At 37.1% G+C, this 19,761-nt stretch overlaps 1 non-coding gene across 1 annotated transcript; it reads left to right on the top strand.

Moving 5' to 3' along the window:
- The first annotated feature begins 552 nt into the window (after positions 1-552).
- Positions 553-656, top strand: LOC111754841 (U6 spliceosomal RNA). The gene has a single exon (XR_002789516.1). It is a non-coding gene; the product is annotated as a U6 spliceosomal RNA (small nuclear RNA).
- Positions 657-19,761: the final 19,105 nt, after the last annotated feature.

Genomic DNA, 19,761 nt, shown 5'->3' with positions numbered 1-19,761 from the left:
ATATTAAACAGTCTAGATAAATGACGTGATGGTGTAAAATGCTATCCACAGGCAAAGAAAAAAAAAATGAAGTAAACACCTGTGTCATAGCACAGAGAAAAATCAGGTCAAGATGGATAAAACATTATGAGCTATAAAATTAGAAGAAAATATAGAAACAAATCTTTGTGACCTTGGTCAAGGCAATGATTTCTTTCTCTTTTTTTAGGTGATAAAGTAGACAAAACTGAAAATTTACCAGTTTAAGCATTTTAAGTTTCACAGTTCAGTGACAAAATAGCAACATGTTATGTGACCATCATCTCCTTTGTCTGCTCATAGAACTTTTCCATCAGGCAGTGGTTGCTTCATATAACACACAAGCTACCAAATAGAAAAATCTATATATTAGACTTTGTAAAAATGTTTACATTTTCATGCATCAAAGAACATTACCAAGATGGCAAGATATAGCAAGATAGTGGGAAAAAATATTTCAAAATCATGCCTCTGATAAAAAAAATCTCTTTAGAATACATAAAAAACTATTGAAATGTATGAAGAAAAAATAGGGCTCCCTTCTGCAGCACATAATACAACTGGAACAGTGCAAAGAAGATTAACATGGCCCCTTGTGTGAGGATGACATGAAAATTCATAAAGCAGTCCATGTTTTTCCACTGGAAGAAAGATAACCTGTTCAATAAATGGTGCTGAAAATGCTGGCTTTCTACATGCCGAAGACAAAAGCTAGATCCATATCTACCACCATGTACAGAACTAAAATAAAAACAGATCAAAGATCCACATGATAAAACAGAAAAACTAAATCTTCTGGAATAGAGAACAGGTAGAACTTTTAAAGACATAGCTGTAGGCAAAGACTTAATGAACAAAACCCTGATTTCATGGGAACTACTACAAAGAATCAACAACTAGGATCTGATCTTACTAAAAAGCTTTTTGCATAGAGAAGTAAAACAAATCACTGAGTGAAAAAACAACCTACAGAGTATAAAAAATTTTGTCCGGCTGTTCCTTAGACAAAGGACTGATATCAAGACATATAAAGAATTGAAAAAAAATTGAATCCCCCAAATTAAAAAACCCAATCCAAAAATGGGCATCTGAGATAAATACGCACTTCTCAGATGTAGAAGTACAAACAGCAAATAAATATATGAAAAAAATGTTCATTTGAGAGATGGTCATTTGAGAGATGCAAATGAAAACAATGCTGAAATTCCATCTTGTTCCAGGAAGAATGGCTATTATTAAGAAATCAATCAATAACAAAGGCTGGTCGGGCTGTGGGGAAAAAGGAACACTTCTCTGCTGTTGGTGTGAGTGCAGACTGGTGCAACCACTGTAGAAATCAGATTCCTCAAAATCTAGGACTACAAATTCTATTAGACCCAGTTATTTCCCTTCTTGCTATCATCCCAAAAGCACTAAAAGTAACGTGCCACAAAAATATGTGCACTCATTTATAATAGCACCATTTGTAATAGCTAAATCTTGGCAACAACTCAAATGCCCATTAACATATGAATGGATAAAAAGCATATGAGTTTTTAAAAATATAATGGAGTACTAATCAGTCATAAAGAAGGATAAATTTGAGACATTTATAGCTAAATGGGTGGATGTTGAGACTATACTCTTAAACAAAACAAATCGGACATATGTATATAAATATGCCATTGTCTTTCTGATGTGAGAAACTGAAAGCATAAATAAGAACCAAAATGTATATTAGATATTATAAATTAGGAAGAAATTGTTCAAAAGGAAAGGGGAACTACAGAAAGGGGAGGGGAAAGGAAGGGAAAAGAAATAAATGAGAAAAGAAATATAAAATGGAAATAAAGCTTTCCCCCCCCTTTTTTTACATCGGGAATGAATGAAGGAGAAAAGAGGAGGAAATGAGAAAGAAAGAGGAATTAATATGTACCATGTACAGGTACAGATTCCCTATGATGAATGTGATCATTATGAATATATAGATGGCACCAATAAATGTAATTTAAAAAGAATAAAAATACAACACAATTTCTTTAATGATCAATAGACTTGAGACATTTTTCCAAGCAAGACATACAAAATGCAAATGCACACATGAAAATGACATTATCCATCAGAGAGGTATAGTTAACCCCATACTGCAATAGCTGCCACATCCACAATGTAATCACATCATATACTCAAAAGGAAAGACAATAGCAAATATTGCAAGGATCTAGAGGGGTTGAAACTTTCATATATTCCTACTGGGGATGTTAAAATATGTTGTCACTGTGCAAAAACAGTTTAGTAGCTCCTCGAAAAGACAAACAGAGAGAGTTATTATTTGATCCAGCAATTTCCCCCTTAAATCATGCACCTAGATAAACTGAAAACATGTGTTCACAGAAAAAAAATTTGTACGCCAATACTTGCCCCAGAATTATTTGTAACAGCTAAAAACTGAAACCAAACAAAATGTCAGTCAAGTGATGAATATATAAATAAAAATACAGTGCATCCATATAAAGGAATGTTATTTATTCATTAAAAATGAAATACAGATTCAGACTATGGTATGAACTAACATTTTGATAAGTCAAATATATCTGATGCAAAAAATGCACATTGTTTGATTTTGTTTGCATGAAGTGTCCAAAATAGAACAATACCTTGAGTCAGAAAGCAGATTGATAATGGCCAGGGATAGGAAATGGTAGAATGCAGATTAATTGTTAATAGCCACATGTCTTCTTTTAGAGGTTGTTAAAATGCTTTGGAGTTAGATAGTGATGACTAGTATACAAGTTTGTGACTATACACAAAAAAGCAACTTGTATGCTTTGAAAAGATGAGTATTATACACGTATATTTTATTTCAGTTTGAAAATTAATAAATGAATTAATTTTTGATGCTAAGGAAAACAAATCAGGAGAAAAATTAAGTAACATAAAATGAAATGAAAACAAATTTTGAATACCTACAGACCAGAGGAAAAGAAGAGCAGGAATTCAAACCAAACACATTGCAGTAATTATGCTAAGCTCATCATTAGCAACTGTTCATATTTGTGATTTGTTTTGATAATAGTTGTTTTCCTTTTCAAAGCAAAGGAAATTCTTTTGTAAATGAGTTACTCTGTACACATACATCAATATTTCCCAGGGCCCAGGGATGTAGCTCAGTGGCACAGTGCCTGCCTGGCAAGCGTGAGACCTTGAGTTTGATTCCTGGCACCAAAAAATATAAATATATAAAGCTTCCAATCTGCTTGTCTGCTTGTGTAAGCGATTATCATTTAGGCAATTTAAAATACATGTTGTCTTAAACAAAATTGGTACAATGCAAAATTACCAAGTATACAACAGAAAGTCCACTTCATATGGGGCATATGTTCACATATGGTCACTCTAGCTTTATCCCACCTTAAATAGTAGTTCACACACTGGAATTATATAGAGTGCTAGCCTTTACAAAGTACCTTTATACCCATCACCTAACTGAATTCTCATCACACTCTGTGAGGTGGGCAGAACTGGCGTCAGCACTCCCTTTCACAGTTGTAACAGTTAATCTTGTCAGCTAACTGTCTGTAGAGCCATCGGGAGAATTAGTAAAACACACTTTGGTGTGCGTATGTGTGGGTCACAGAGATGTGACCATGGGCCTGTATCTGGTTCCTGGTTCCTTCCTGTCTGGCACTGTTCCCAGTTTATCTGCATTTAACCACCATGAAATGAAAAGCTTTGTTTCAATACGCCTTTTCTCAACAATGTTCCTGCCTTGGAGCCAACCAACTGTGGACTAACCCCTTTGAAAGCATGTGCCTAACTAAACCTCTTCTCCTTTGAATTACAGGTGTTAAGTGTTTTGTACCAGCAGTGGGAAAGCTGACCAGTATGACAGGTTACGGGAAAAAACCCTAGAAAGGTTAAAGTGTTTTGTTTAACAGTCATACAGCTGAATAACAAAACCATGCCCGTAAGTTATGTCTTCTAAATCCTAGACTGGTATGTTTGGCAGGCTCCTTTCTCCAGCTGGACTGCATTTCCTAGGCAGAACCACCTCCACAACACACTTAGTAAACCATTTCCATATTAGTTGACCAAGAAACCACCATGACTAGGCTCACACAACACAAGTTGACCACATCACAGATGGTAGAGTTACTGAGGTCAAATTCCTTTACAATAACACACACACACACACACACACACACACACACACACACACACACACCACATGCACACTGGAAAGCCAGGGAAACTAGCACAGCAGTGGGGTTGTTGAGCAAGGGTTACTCTCAGATCCTCAAAATGACATTCTGTGTTTTATAACCATGAAAATGTTATGACAATCAAGCAACCTCAGAAATAGATGCAATAAAAAAGTACATTACGACAGTGATGGTGTATGGGGAGAAGTGTGGGAAAATCCAGCCATTAAATTACTCTAATGAATTCCACAAATGTCTTGAGATTTCTGGAAAGTTCATTTCTAAATCTAAATTGGTACTATTGATTGAATTCTTAGTTTTCACCCAGATAATGTAAGTTCATGTAAAATAAGTCAATATAAAAAGAAATTTATTTTCTCAAACAAATTCTAATATACATAAATGTATTTAAATGGTGTGTGCATGTACGTATGCATGTACACATGTGCTGAATATAACATATATGCACATATACATATACATATATGTATATAATAGAATTTTCTGGGACACACATATATTCAGTTTTTTGGTATAAAACTCTAAAGGATAATAGAAGAGTAGATTGATTAAACACTTTCTTTTCTGCTGTGCTTTTAGAGAACAAGAAGCAAAGATGATCTTTCCCAGCTAGGTGACACTTCTTGGAGTGACAGTGTTGATAACAGGAGCTGAATATTGTATTTTCTGTAAGTGTGGAGAAGGTTTACAATGGCCAGACTTTTGAAAGGCTTCATGGTTTACTAGAGATCACCAAATATTGGAGAATTGCTAATAGAAGTTGGGAGATTCTGTTTCTTAAAATGTTAAGAAACAGAAGCTCAGAGAAAGTAGAAGGCTAGCAGCAGAGGTAAAAAAAATATTCAGACATGTGTGCACAGTTAGTAGAAGAACAACTAAAAACACAGTTTGACTTTGAATTCTATGGAATAAAGCAGTAGAAATAAATGCTAATTTATACTAGTATATTATATAGTCTGTCAGATGGTTTCATGACAATAAAGTTAAAGTAGCAAATTTAAAGTCTATGAGTGTTTACATGGAACACAAAATTAGATATAAAATGTTTTAAATTTTGTGATTCTGTATATACATACCAAAATTTTAGAATATTGATCTCTGGCAATTCGTATTACTGGGATGGGGATATAGCTCAGCAGCATAAGTGCCTGCCTGGCAAGTGTGTAAGGTCCAGAGTTCAACACCCCCCCACACACACACACAAAAGACAGAGAGAGAGAGAGAGAGAGAGAGAGAGAGAGAGAGAGAGAGAGAGAGACAGAGCGAGAGACAGAGACAGAGAGAGAGAAAGTGAGAGAGAGAGAAATTTACATTACTGCTAATATTATTTTCTTTGAACGTTCTGATTTTTTATTATTTAATATTAAACACTTGTTACACTACGGATATGTAATTCATTTTGCTAAAGGAAAATAATTTAAACTAGTTTAATCTCACTATTATACTCATAAAACAATCTTAAGGGAAGTATGTCAAGTGTTTAGTACTTTTGTGTAGCAAGTGTACACTTGGATTTCATATCTAGATACTCCTACTTAAAGCAGAGAAGTCATCTACCATAAAGATACAGAGCGTAGCTTTGTAACATATTAGTAATCACTAAGGGTTGCAGGGGACACCTAAACATAACCCTGCATCCAAATGTTATTGTTCATTAAAGTACATATTGAATTGACTTTTATAACACACTTGCCTATACTACTCTAAAATGCACTATTAGGAGAATTTGAATAATAGGGAATATTTTTAAATATTTAACCAAATGTCACAAGTTCAACACTAAGTTTCCAAAATCTCTTGAAGGAATTTCACTTAGAGAAATCATTTATTTAATAATTTAAGGGTCCCTTCAATTTTAACTCACACCTAGCTTACTCACATCTTGTTCGTTCAAGACAGAGTTACCTAGGTGAAAATGATTCAATTCTTTCAGTAGTAAGTTGAGTTTCCCAGACACAGCAAATAGACCATCCAACTAAATTAGATCAGAGATGGGAACAGCAAATACTTCTGAAGATCTTTGAAGAGTCTCTAAAATGATGGCATGCATAAAGCTTGCACATCCTCCCAAGAGAGTAAATATTTTTCAAATAAAGAGCTCCTCAGCTGCAATCCAGTATTCATAGTTTGATTTCTTTGTCATAGATAAAACAAACTTTGTAACCTGACCTGATCTAAAGGCAAAATACCCACCCATGTGCATCTTCCAAAGGGAAGATGGCCCCATCCCGTAAGGAGCAGATGAAGGCCAGGGCTGGGTCCTCCAGGGCACAAGCAGATGACTTCAGCTTCGATTTATGGAAAGGCGGTTACAGAGCTACCCTTCTCTCCAGGAGACCGGCAGAGAGTTTCCTGCTGATTTATATAAGGTTATGATCTCAAAATAAGACAGGAAGCAGCTGTTTAGGAGAAAGTCCTATCTATGGGATCTTCCTAATACACACTGTGTTGATGTTGGCTGCTCAAGGATCACACAAGAATCCAGTTACCATAACAGGCAGGGAGTTAGGGACCGGGGATCATGCTGGTGAGGAAGATGAATCCTTTGATATGGAGCACTCTTCCCTTGGCTGTCACAGTACGTGTTAAAAGGTTGTGCATCCTTTTCAGTCCCTGTGAATGGCAGTGCCTTCGAATTTTCAAACTTTCCAAGTATTTCTTTGTCATACATTTTCCAAGCTCTGCCCATTCTGCTCCATCTGCTGAAGATTCTCCTGTCCCTCTGGTTTCCTCTACAATAAACATGACCCTCCCTAATTCTATCAGTCCCTTCCTTCCGGGATGTGGCTGGCTGCCACAAAGTCAAGGGTTGAGATCAAAGAGAGTTTGCTCCTACACACGAGAAAACATACATCACTGTGGGCTGTAGACTTTAGCTTTTGCAGACAATGTGACTTGCAAGAAAGAGACAGCAAAGATTTAAAGATGCTTCCCACCTCCTCATGGTCCGAGTGAAAGAGGCTGGCTGTTAACAGAGGGGAGGAAACAATTTTAATTGAGATTTATGACCAGAGAGAATGTAGTGTCATCTACTGGAAAAGTACTAACACTGGGTATGAATCTCCAGCTCAGAGGATTCTCTCTTCTCTTTTAATAAACAAAAATTGAAAACTTCACTATGCAGGATTTCCTCATCACACTTCTATACCAAAACAAGAACAAAAAAATATCACTCTGAAATAATCTTTCCCAAAGGCACTGAGAGTCACAAGTTTGTATTTGTTTCCCTACTGGAGTCCCACACTCTATAAAAGGACTTCACCTTAGAATCTTCTAAATCACATACATCTAACTTGTATGAGCTGAGAGACCAAATCCACCATAGGCAAATGGGCAGAAAAATAGTTTTGTGTGCTCTATATCTAAGGCAAAACACATATTTCTCCCTGTGTAGGTTTGTTCAGTTGAGGAGGACATTACCTCACCATCACCAAATTCAACACCGATGACCCACATTCGCTCAAAACTGCTCCATGTTCAGGAAGTTATAATGTTCTATCCTCTACAAGAAATGTTCTTAAACCCAACTACTTTTTTTTTCCATACTAGATACTGAACCTGGGATCTTCACACTAGTTCACATCCCCAGCTTAGTTTGATTTGATTTGGAGACAGTCTCACTAAATTGCCCATGTTGTACTCCAACTTGCAATCCTCTAGCCTCAGCCTCCCAGAATGCTAGGCTTATAGATGTGTACCACCACACACAGTTTACAAGTCAAGTACACATTTAAGGGTGTGAAAGAAAAGCTATTCGTGCTTCCAGTACAATCTCGAAAACCAAAAGCAGTCTATTTCTTATTGACTTACTTTAGTCAGTTTTCAATTGTGTTCTTAATGAATGATTCGGGGGAAAATTATTAATACTCATAGAAAAATGAGAAACAAATGAAAAGGAGTAAGCAGGGAGTGGAAGTGTGGCTTAGTGTGAACTGAATGCTTAGCACTATCAAGGCCCTGGATTTGATCCTCAGCACTGAAAAATCAGAGGAAGAGGAAGAAAAAGGGAAGGGGAGAAAAGGGAAGAAGATACGAAAAGAGGAAAGTTGCTTCAAATATAGAATTCACCTCAATTAATGAGATCTTAGGCCTTTGCATTGTTGGACATATGCAGTCCTCTGTGGATGAAGAATATTGCTGCATTGCTGGTACAAGCTGTACACATGAAACAATAGTTTATTTTCAGCTAAATATTTCAATTATTGTTTCTGAACAATCACACTGAATTGAAATTATGATTTTACTCTAGCAGACTTCCTAAAATATTAGCAACATTGATTCCTCCTTTCCCCAGAGCTAAAACATTTCAATCCACATTTCAGTTACAAATAATATTTTATCTTATTCTATCAAGAGCCAGCAAATCTTCCTACTTGTATCTGGATGGCTTTTGTAAATGAAATGAGATTTTACTATAGAATCAAAATACCCATTCTCATGCAACACAGAGCTTCATAATTTAGCAGCAAGAACAGGCCTGGTGTGTGTGTGTGTGTGTGTTTCTGTATATGCATGTATGTATGTATAGATAGATAGATGAGAGAGCTAGATGGATAGAGAGTTAGATAGAAAAAGTTCACACTGATTGGTAACCCACAGGACATAATAGTAGCTAAGCAGTTACCAAAGATAGGTGATATTTTTGTTGACTTTAGAAATTTTATTTCAGTAAAAATTTTAAAAATGAAAACATAATCAGCTAGCTCACAACATATTTTGTGAGCGGCCATCATTTAATTTATTTTAAAGTTTGGCAGGAAATCAGGAATATTACAATTGAAAATTTTTTTTTAAAAAGAGAAAATTTAAAGCACAATAATGAATTGAGTCCCTGAAAAGGACCGTTTCTCTCTATGGTGTCCTGGTATGCTACTTTTTGTGTTTTTTTTTGTCTTTTTCCTTTTTATTGGTATCGGGGATCGAACTCATGACTGCCTGCTTGTAAGGCAGGCGCTTATGCGGCTGAGCTAAATCTCCATCCCCGTGGGATGCTACATTTTATTTCAGGTTTTTAAAATGGTGGTAAAATACACATAAAATTTACAGCTTAGGTACTTGAAGCATCCAATTCAGGAGCATTTTGTATGTTACTAGTGTTGTTCAACCATCACCTCTGTCTAGCTCCAGAATACTTTCTTCACTCCCAAAGGAATCTCTCTCCCCATTAAATATTTGTTTACCCTCCTCCGCCTCAGTTCCAGAGCCTCTCAGTTTTCCGCAACTTACGGACTCCGTGGACTTGCTAAGTTGCCCCATTTCATACGAATGTCACCACCAGCATGTGGTATTTTACACCTGCCTCTATCACTTAGCATTTTGTGTGCACGCCTTATTTCAGCCTGGGTAGTGAGCCCCATTACCATGAATGCCCTCACATTAAGTTCTAACTTTGGTTTCCTCTATTAATTACTATCTTTCCCTGGGTTTCTGATATTTGACTCATAATTTAGTTTTATTTTCTCTGATTGGGCTTCAAATTGTACTAAAGCCAAGAAGATTAGTTTTCTTCAAAGTGTTGCACTATGTAAGTTTGTGCTTCCACATGTGACCATACACTGGTTTTGTGCTTGTATCTTTGATTCTTTTCAACTGCTAGTTGTGGGAAGCTAATTAAAGATACATTAAACAGTAAGAGACTTAAACAGCAGAAATTATCAGCAAGGTGGTTCTACCACATTTCAGGGTTTGACTGATATCTTCAAAGGGAGCAGTTTCTTTTCACTTTCCCTCTGTCACCCTCAGCTTGTTGGAAGCTCCATCACACCGTTTTCTTGCCAATGGTGGCAAGATGCTTGTCTTAGTTACTTTTTACAAGTAAAAAGTTGCCCAAAGTTGGGAAAGGAAAGGTTTATTTCTTACAGTTTATGAAGGTTTCAGTCCATACTCAGTTAGCTCCAAGGCAGGGTGGCATGGCGGGCCACAGTTCATGGCAGCTGCAAACAGCAAGGTAGAAACTGGCAAGAGAGACACGCCTTCTTCCTGCCTTTACATTGTGTGGGGGCTCCACTCCTATGTGGGTGTATCATTAGCATCATCAATCCAAGCTCTAGACAATGAACCAATCACACATGCATAATGCAAACACATGAGGCCTGCAGGCCACCGACATAAACCACGACAGTGCTCTGTGGGGGCTTTCAAAGTCACAGATTTCTCCAGAGGCAGAAAAGGGTCATTGATGCTCATATCATATTTTATGAAGGCAGAAAATCTCCCTCAAAATTTTTCGAGCAGATACACGCTTGTGTCTCACTGACTAAAGGCATGAGTCCCTACCATAACCTGGAATAGACAAACAAGTGGACTTTGCATGCCAGTATTCACTCTTGGGACTGCAGAGGACACACCATTGCCACCAAGTATTTCCATGTACTGGAGTTCTGCTGGGAATCAACATTAGGAAATGATACACTGATTGTCTATGTGTGTGTCTACCATGATATTTATATTGGCATTTTAATCAATTACGTTTCCAACCTAATGGTTTCCTAAAGGCTGAATAATCTATGACATAAGACTCAAAGAATGGTTAGCCTGGTATTTATTTAAGGGTGTTGTTATTTCCTATCTTTCTTACCTCGTGTTTTACTTAACCTGATAGCTAGCTCATGGAAAATAAGAAAGATAGCTATATAATAATACCCGACCTGGGAGAAAAACAATGAGAAATTGCTATATCATAGTTATATATGATGAAAAGGCCACTGTTTAGGGACTACAATGACAGACTCTATACAATAGATCAGCAATGAGATCAGTGATCTTCCCCACTGATTTGACTTCAGAATCTAGGCTAAATCCACCATTTACTGACATGTAGACAGAGTACTAACTGAACCAATAAATCTACAAGTCCAACCATTATGGTGACAGTCAAAGATGGTGAGGAGCAGAGATCACTTACAACACAAAAGAAAAATCAACCCAGAAAGGGAATTGAAGTGTCCTCTTCCTCCTTATCCTGTGGGAAGAGAGAAAGCTCATGAAATTTGAGGATTCACTTAGCCAAGGGAATAATGAGGCTTAAATCCTGCTGATAGTGAGAAGCCAGCTCAGGAAGTAACACCATCTTCTGAAGGGCACTCCTGTTCTAGGGGCAGTGATTAATGATCTGAACATGACACTGCTGTGTGACATGGAAAGGGTTGGTATTCAGTGTCAGGGACAATGATTCACAGGCACAGGAAAGGATTTTAATGACACTGTTATTGCCTTTGCACTGCAAGGAGCTCAGAGAAACAGAAAAGAGTGTTTATAACCATTTCTGTCCTGCGTGAAAATCTATTATTTGTGCATTTGGTGTAAGCTGGCTTCACTATAAAATAGGACATGTTCTTAGTGCAAGGATTTACCCAGTGCTTATCAATAAGCCTCAGCTTGTGGAGGGCTGTGAGTCTTTTATCTATGACCATTCTCTGAGGCTGTCCTGTTGGTCTTTAATACTAATGTCAGCATAGCACTATTGTCACATACTTGAAAAGAAAATACCTGAAGTCCTGCCAAATTGCCCATTGGAAACAGAGAGCCAACCACCTCTTCAGATACCTGTTACCGCTCTATCACTAGATTCTAAATCCCAGAACATAGAAGAGTCAAACAAGACCAGTAACTCTTTTGTTTTGCTGTAGTCATCTAGTAAGAAATGCCAGATTCTTTTTTTAGTTTAAAATAGAGAAGCAGAGAAAGAAGACAAATTCTTTTAGCTATTCAGTGACCAAATGAGGCACAAAAAAATAAGCGATTTTGTTGTTGGAAGAATTTTAGTCAAAAAGGAAGCCATAGTTTCCCTTAATTGCTCTGTCCATGAGCATTATATATACTTTGTGCATTGTATTGCTTTTTCAAGACACAAACCAGGTATGTAGATCAATGCAAAAGCCGTAGTTTCAATGCTCAGTCCTGAAAAAAATACTTGCAAAATATGTTGTGAGTTATTATGTTTTAATCTTTAAATATTTTTACAGAAATAAACAAGAAAACTTCTAAAGTCAACAAAATGTGTCACCTGTCTTTGGTAATTACCTAGCTACAAATATGTCCTGTGGGCTACCAATCAGGGTGAAATATTTCTCTCCTCCCCCTCCCTTTCCTGCACTCTCATTCTCATTGTATGTACATCGACCAGAGCAATTTCTTCTATCTTCGAAGTACCAGATGTTTCCCTAGACTGTCACAGATGAGACTCTTTAGCTAGGACAGCAGCCCACTTCATGATTTATGGCAATCACTGGGTTCTCGGCAAATGTGTAAATGTGTTTTCATCATGGACTCATCTAAATACACACCCACATTAGCCTTTATAATCAATAAGAAAAGTAAGTCAATGTGGCTAACTGAAACAAAATGTTTTACTAATCTCACATGAAGTTAAGCACTACTACTAAAAAAAAATGTAATCTGGTTTTGTTTGTTATTAAAGCCACTTTACCTTTTAAAACTTTGGCAGCACTAACCCTAAACTCTTCTGCAGATGCCCTAGAAAAGCATTCATGTGAGCCTTACACCCATTTTTACTTCTTTTGCTATACAACATAATATATCATGGCTATATTTGCCCTATCTTCTGTTTCATTTACTGCTCTATCCACAATTCATCTCCAGAGACTGGAAATCACTGGCCTTGAGTTTGGAAAGAGGGGAGGGTTGTTTCTTTGGTGTCTGGGAGGGACTTGCTTGCTCCCAGATGTGTAGCAGACTTTAAAGAGTGTCAAGCCAGGAGTCTGCACAGTCACACCAAATTGGAAATGGGCAATGCAGCGGAAATGCAGCGATTTATTCTTCCGGAGGAGATAAAAGCTGAAATTATTTCAATAACCTCCTTCTATGCCAATCTCTTTTACAAAAAGATTTGGATCTAAATAGCAGAAGTAAGAATCTCTGGCTTTGTAGGAGAGTGTGCCTGGGGGAGGGAGGCTGTAGAGAGGACAGAGCCAGGGGGGTGGGCAGCTTAATACACAGGGTGAGTGCTTTTCCTCAGAGTTCTCTAGATAAGGTTGCTTTCAAATTTTAAAACACATTTCCAGGGAGGATTGACCTGAAGCTGACTTCCATTTTTCACACCTTTGGCCTACACTTTGATCACCCAAGGCAGTCCAGAACTCTCATAACTTCAGCAGAAGTCTCCCCCACCACCCGCTTGCCCCATTTGCATCAAATCAGTGACAGGAACAGCAATTTCATAATGTGCCTAACACAGGAAGGGAACAGTGCCATGCAAGCACTAATTCTCACACTCAACCAGGGCACAGGGAAATGCATAAAATTGTCCTTGGACCCAAATTTCAAGTGCATTTTAATCAATTACCCAATCCAAAAGGGGAGGCAAAAGATGTGATAAAGTTTTTCCATTTTATACAAAGATCTCTCTTTAAGTGGAATTTTTCAGTGATATGTGAGGATATGTCTGCATGTGCACACACATGTAAACACGTCAGTGTGTGTCTGTGTTCAAGCATGTTGGAGACAAGCATGGCAAACTACTGATTGCAGGGAAAGAGGTCTCTTTCCTGTGGAACTTGCTATTTCTGACCCAACTCTGGCCCTCTGTCTTTTTCTCTCCTTTCTCCTTAGCTCTAGATCTTGCTCATTACGAGTCCTTCAGCTCTGTCAGATCCCTCCTAAATCCTGTGCAGATGAAAGAAGAAGAAAAAGGAGTGGCCAAAGCTCAGGAAAAGGCATGCGCTAAATAAGGGGCCTCTTCCACAATTCCCAGGGTTACAAGACCCCTTTTAGACTATTACCATTAAAGAGTAGCTCTGTCCCTGATATTAATAGTAGTAGTGTTATTGCTACTACTGACCAAGCCTGCAACCCTTGTCTTATACTGTGATCACTGCTGCAAGTACTGAATGTAGATGACTTTCTTTAATTCTCACAGATCCCCATCAAGTAGGTTCTGTTTTTATTCCCAGTAGTCACATGGTGACCCGAATGTTGGGATATCTTGACTAACTTGCACGTGCCATGCAGCTGATAAAGGACAGAGTTCAAATATGACAAATCTGAATAAATCTTAGGCTTTTCACCGCTTTGTAGGAATAGATGGTAATTAAGGTTGGATGCCTCTACAGAAAAGATGCATGCCATTGTTTCATTGTGGTTAGTTTAAGGGGCCAGTTTTCCTTGCTCAACAGTCTTTCTGGCCTCCTCATTGTCTCCCAGTAACATCTGAACTCTTTAATCAAGCTTACAAAAGCCTTCACAATCAGCCTCTGCCAGCTTCTTCACCTCATTTCTCTTCACCGCCTGCCCTGTCCTCTAGGGTAAAGTTAAATTTGGGCAAAATTTTCTGAGAAAATAACTCACTGGAGGAATTCATCATTTCATTTGCTATGCGGCTCTGCATGTGTTCATCGTAATTTTCAGCTCTTTCATCAGACAGATTGTAAACTCCTAAAGGCAAAAGAGTATGCCTTCACTCAAGAAACTCATTGTTTACAATTCTGGTAGCCAGCAAGAGTGCTGGAGATGTGTCTCATGTGGTGAAACCCTTGGAGGAGGTGGCAGTCACTGTGTTATTCAGCTTTCTACTGCACTGACAAAATACCTGAGCAAAACAACTTTACTAAAGATTTGTTTTTGCTCATGATTTCAGAGGTCTTAGCCCACTGTGATTTGAGCCCCTTATTTTGGACCTGTGAGGAGACAGAGCATTGGGATGGGGTGGGGGGGCAAAGCACTCACCTCACGGTGAAAAACAGGCAGGGAGAGAGGGAAAGAAAGAGAGAGGAAGGGGCAAGGGATAAGATAAACCCTTCAAAACCATGCCCTCAGTGACCTGCTTCATGCAACTAGGCCTCAACTCTTCTTTTTTCATTGTTTTCTTTTAAAAGCAAAACAAAAGATAATGTATAAAACTATACAGAATTTTTTTTAAAAACCCAGGAAATTACTAGTTAATAATATATTGCATATTGTTATCTTGAAAGCAGTTGTTTAGATTACTAGATTTAGGCATGAAAAAATGATCAAACAATCAGACAATGAAAATGTAAACTGTTCTTTATGATGAACAAGAAGAAATTAGTAATATAGTTATCTATCTTGTATATATTCACACACACACATATATGTGTATATATATGTATATATAATTGTTTCCTTCTTTGTTTTCTCCTTTCTCCTATTCTAGTGGTTCTTTCTTTTTGAGTAGATTTTCACAATATCTAATGTAAATTTTGTATCTTATTTACTCTTTTTAAAATTTACACTAGCAAGACAGTACAGCGTTTACGCATGAAAGTTAGATTTATTTCACTGATAAGTATGGTTTCTAGTTGCATCCATTTACCTATAAAATTCACTAGTTTATCATTTTTATGGCTGAGTAGTACAGTTATATAAAAATATCACATCTTTTAATTCATTCCTCAATTGATGTACATTCATATTGTTTCTAAGATCTAGCTGTTACAAACTGTATAGATATAAACAGGATGCACATATATGCTGGGGTATGATGTTTCAGTCCTTCTAAGAAAATCCCTAAAAGTGGAATAGCTGGGTCAAATGAGACCTCGTATGCTACTTTCTTGAGGAATCTCCACACTGATTTCCACAGTTGTTGTGCCAGTCTATGCTCCCCCTAACAATAGAGAAAGGTTCCTTTTTCCCTGAGCTCCTCCAGCATTTATTATGTTATGTTCTTGATGTTTGTCATTGTTTCTGGAGTGAGATGATATCTTAGAGTTGCTTAATTTACATTTCTGAAATGACAAATAATATTGAACATTTTCCAGATATTTATTTTCCACTTGTATTTCTTCATCTAAGAGTTGTGTATTCATCTCAGATATTCATTCTTGGATTGGGTCTTTATATTTGGAGGTCTGATCTTTTAGAATTATTTATACATTCTAGATAAAAGTTCGTCTGTTTGACAAAAATCTTTCTCCAATCTATAAGTTTTCTTTCAACTTCGTTGGTGATTTCTTTCAATGTACTAAAAGTTTCTAATAAGAAGAGATCCTGGATGTTGATTCCTTAAAGAACTTCTTGTGCAGTTTTTTTTTTTTTTTTTTTTTTTTTTTTTTTTGTACCAGGGATTGAACTCATGACCACACAGTTGCAAAGCAGGCACTTATGCTGCTGAGCTAAATCCCCAGGCCTGCAATTTGGTTTTTGTTCATGAACTCTTTGTCTTCACCTATGACCTCAAGATTTCTACCTACATTGTCTTCCAGTAGATTTAGTGTTTCAGTCTTAATATTTAGATTTTTGATCCAGTTTTATTTTTACTTTAGTGTATGGTGATAGGCATAGGTCTAGTGTAAATCTTTGGTCTGTAGAAAGTTAGCTTTTCCAACACAACTTATTAAAGAGGTGAACTTGTTTGGCCCTTTTGTCAAACACAAGGTGGCTGAGTATCTTTCTAAAAGTATCTGCATTTTCTAATCTGCTTCACTGATCCTCACATCTATTTTTTTTTGCCAGTACCATGCTGATAATTTCAAGTCAGGGATTTTGATGAATCCTGCTTTGTTGTTATTTCTCAGAATTGCATTTTATATTCTAGGTCTTTTGTGTTTCCAAGTGAATTTTTGGAATGTTTTGTTTAGATCTGTAAGGTATGCTAATGGTATTTTGATCAGAATTGCATTAAACCTGTGTAACAGTTTTGGGAATATGGCCATTTTCACAATGTTGGTTCTTCCTATCCAAGGGCAGAGGATATCTTTCCATTTTATGATATCCTCTTCTATATCCTTTTTCAGAGTACTGTAGTTTTCAATATGTAGATCTTTTATGTCCTTTTTGAGATTGATTCCTAAGTATTTCATTTCTTTGGATGCTATTATGAAAGCTGTTATTTGTATATTTTACTTCTCAGTGAGTTTGTTGTTTGTGTACAGGAATGCTATTGATTTTTGAGTGTTGACTTTGTATCCAGTTATGCTGCTAAATTTGCTTATTAACTCTAGTCCTCTTTTGGTGGAGTTTTTGTGACCTTCCATGTAAAGTATCATATCATCTGAAAATAATGATAATTTAATTTATCCTTTCCTATCTTCAGTCCTTTTATGTCTATCTCTTGTCTAATTGTCCTGGCTAGCATTTCCAGAACTATATCAAATAAGAGTGGTGATAGTGGACATCCTTGTCTTGTTCCTGATTTTAGAGTGAAAGCTTTCAGTTTTTGTTCATTTAGTGTGATGTTGCCTGCTGCCTGGCAACTGCCAGGTTGTGAGTTTGATCCCAGTACAAAAACAAAATGAAACAAAACAAATAAACAAAAAACACCTGAAGTATGATGTTGGCTGTTGGTTTGTCATAGATGGCTTTCTATCAGATTGAGGTAGAAACCATCTATTCCAGTTTTCTGTAGGGTCTTAATCATGAATGAATGTTGGACTTTATCAAAAGCTTTTTCTGCGCCTAGTAAGATGATCATGTAAATTTTGTCTTTGGTTTTGTCATGTGGTATATTATATTATTGATTTGCATATGTTGAACCATTACTGCATTCCTGGGATGAATCTCACTTGGTCAGGGTGTAATTATCTTCTTCATGATTTGCTGCACTCTGTTGGCTAGTGTTTTATTGAGGATTTTCCATCTGTTTTCATTAGAGAGATTGGCCTGTAATTCTCCTTTTTGGTTGGGTTTTTCTCTGGTTTAGGTATCAGAGAAATATTTGTGTCTAAGAACAACTGAGGGAGAATTGTTTCCCTTACAATTTTATTAAACTACTTGAGGAGTATTGGCATAAAATCTCTAAATTTCTTGTAGAATTGAACAATGAATTCATCAGGACCTGGGCTTTTCTTTGTTGGTAAGTTGGTAAATTTTTAATTATATTTTCAATTTCAGTAACCGATATTGGTTTGTTCAAAATTTTTATATCTTCTTGAATCAGCTTTGATAATTCTTATGTTTCTAGGAATCTGTCTATTTCTTCTGTTTACCAGCTTATGGAAGTAAAGATTTCTGAAGTAGGCATTGAAAATCCCTTGAATTTCCACACGATCTGTAATAATTTTACCTTTTTAATCCCTCATTGCATTAAGTGTTTTCTTTCCTTTTTTTATAAGGTTGGCTAAGGGTTTATAAATTTTATTTGTTCTTTCAAAGACCCAACTCTTCAATTCATTAGTTCTTTGTATTGTTTTAGTCTCAATTGTGTTACTTTCAGCTCTGATCTTTATAATTTCCTCTTTTCTATGAGCTTTGGTTCTGACTTGCTTTGCTTTTTCTAGAAGCCTGAGGTACAATATTATGTTGTTTATTTGTACTTTTTATGTTTTCCTGATGTGAGAACTTATTGCTATATATAGTCCTCTTAGGACCATTTTCACTGTGTCCCACATATTCTGGCATATCCATCTACAACTTTATTTACCTGTAGGTACTGTTTAACTTGTTCTTTAATTTTATCTATGATCCATTGGCTGTTCAGGAGTGTGTTATATAATTTCCATGTTTTTATGTAGCTTTTGCATTTTCTTTTGCCAATAATTTCCAGTTTCAGTGCACTATGGTCAGATAATATGCAACCTAAGAAACTCATGCTAGGGCGTACTTTCTGGCTAAGTCTAATTTGGGGGGAAATGTAGAAGTTCTGATTGTTTAAAATACATGCACACAACTTCATTCTGTGACTCTGTCTTCACAGCACGTATCACTAGCCAAAACTGCACAGTCTTTTTGTTTACCTGTTTATTTTCTGGTTCCTTACAGGGATAGAATGTACATTTTATAAAGTGTATGTCATGAATTCTATGACAGTAGGGCTTTGGTTGTTCACTGTTGTGCTGCTAGATAGCTCCTGGGACACAGGTCATAAAAGAGAGCCATTTCAGAAATTGAAGGGCAACCCATATTATCGCTGACCCTCCCCAGCTCCCCAGTCTACCAGCCTTGCTTTGGGCTGAGAAAGTGCAAGTTCCCTTCCTGCTTATATCTTTTTGTCCTGCCCCTAAGTCTTACCATGCCCAAAAAAAGAAAAACCCCATTTGGATTCTTGCTTCCACTCCATGTCTTTGAGTTTGCCCCCCACTTTTCTCATAACTTGCTTTTCTCTCTGGAAGGAGAGCAGTGTGCCTCAATTTTGGTTTGGACCAGTTCTCAAGTCTCATCACCTGACTAAATCCTTCATCCATTTCTCCCCCTTGCAAAAATGAGCTGTGTCGTTCTGCATCACATCTTGAGTCAATACTCTTTCACTGAGAGTTGCGTCTAACTGATAGTTCGAGTTTGTGTACACATAAGCAGGGAGCTCTGCAGAGGGCACAAAACACTGTGAGTCCTAGTGAATGAGACTAAAACAAACCTGTGGAATCTGCCTATGGCCAGGTTCCCTTTCCTGCCCTGAGGAAAAGAGACTCTCTCTGCTCTGCCCTGCTGCTGAATTCAAATTCAGCTCTCTGTCAGCTGCCTTCTGGGTGCTTTTATCCCAAACAAAATCTTGGAAGGCAAAGCAGGGTGAGAATGGTTGACCAGCTGGAGTTTGGCCAAACTAGTATGAAAAAGCTGTAAAATAGGGGAGGTAGGCTTTTCAAATTCCCATCCCTTTTTTCACTATGAACTCTTCTACAACAAAGTT

This window comes from Cavia porcellus, unplaced genomic scaffold (genome assembly GCF_034190915.1).
Source record: "Cavia porcellus strain 051 isolate PalLab524CR breed Dunkin Hartley unplaced genomic scaffold, mCavPor4.1 scaffold_27, whole genome shotgun sequence".
Taxonomy (NCBI): Eukaryota; Metazoa; Chordata; class Mammalia; order Rodentia; family Caviidae; genus Cavia; species Cavia porcellus.
Note: the sequence above shows the minus strand (reverse complement) of the source record. Positions and strands in the feature narration are given on the sequence as shown.